Genomic DNA, 1495 nt, shown 5'->3' with positions numbered 1-1495 from the left:
GAAGCAGCTAACATTATTTGCTGTCCATTCTCACAATCGATCCTGCATTAGATTAGAAGAGAAAGCGTTATCACATGTCGTTTACTTCAATAAAGTAAATCATCTTTTGATTAAACAGTCTTAATGAAACATATAGATATAGTGTCAGCTGTTCCCAAACAATCCACTGAATTGATTATGTCTTGTTTCTCACATGTATATCTTTATTCTACACCTATAGATTAACTAGTAAGGCAGGTATGACTAAGAAAATCAATTAATTTCATATTTTACTATTGAAAAAAAAATCATTTTTATAGACATCTATATTTTAACAGAATATTGATATCTATCGTTAAAACTAAAATGAAGAAAATTTCAAAATGCGAAATTTTATTATTAAAACCATGCAGAAATTTGTGGATATAATGTCTTGTATGTGGAAAGATATGCGAATTGTGCACATAAAAAGAAAAAAGAATTACTTTCAGTCAGTTTGTTGTGTTAGACTTATGGAACAAACTGAGGACGAATAATTTGACACATAAATAAACATGTTTACACTACAAAACTCCGAAGGGATCACCTTGAAGTTACATTGAATAACGTCAGTTTGGAAATGCGAGTGGTTACTGATAGTAGAGTTATCTTAATTTCAAGGAACTTCAGGATACTCTTTGGGGCAACCAAGACTCCTCCAAAGCTTTAGTAGTCAAATCTACTACATCAACTAAAACTATAAGAAATGCACATACTTATATTTTGAATTTCCTAAACTGTCAATTCATCTTTTACCATCTGTAGCTAGAAAGGGAGTGACGACGCTTTTACGGGACCGGCACTGCTGAATCTACACTGCTTGTGTAGGCAGCTAACTCAAGAGTTGCTCCGGGCGGCGCACACTCTAGTTACGCTATTGGTTACGAAAGAAATTGTTGAACAGTACATATTAGAACATATTCCAACTGTTGATAACAAGTGAGCATCGTCTGTTGTAGTTATACAAAGATTAGACGGAGATTTGTGAATTTGTGGTGACTTCGAGAAAGGCGTTATTCGTAAGATATATTCGGTCTCTTATTTACATCCCAATGTGGATCTTTGCGATTTGAAGGGCAACACTTGTTTTCTTAACGAAACACTTTCAAACTTGGGACACTGGTAGAATGTGTCATACAAAACAACTTTTTCTCTTAGCCTTCTTAACAAAAAATTATACATCGCAAGTTATTTCATGTTAAAGTTGTCGTATTTCTGTAATTTCAACCAATCACTGACGTCTATTCAGCTGAATACAGTTACTGCTGTTCGGTGTCAAGTGTGTTATTCCATGTTTAATTATATCATTATTCCCTAGTAAGGGTTTAGGGTTTTAGGGTTCGGGTTTTAGGGTTAGGGTTTTAGGGTTAGGGTTAGGGTTTTAGGGTTAGGGTTATGGTTATGAGTTATAGGGTTAGAGTTAAGGTTATGGCAAAAATAATCATAACCCTAACCGTAATCCTAAAACTAACCCTAA

The sequence above is a fragment of the Octopus bimaculoides genome, chromosome 4 (assembly GCF_001194135.2).
Source record: "Octopus bimaculoides isolate UCB-OBI-ISO-001 chromosome 4, ASM119413v2, whole genome shotgun sequence".
Lineage (NCBI taxonomy): Eukaryota > Metazoa > Mollusca > Cephalopoda > Octopoda > Octopodidae > Octopus > Octopus bimaculoides.
The sequence above is the reverse complement of the archived record's forward strand: the minus strand, read 5'-3'. Positions refer to the sequence as shown.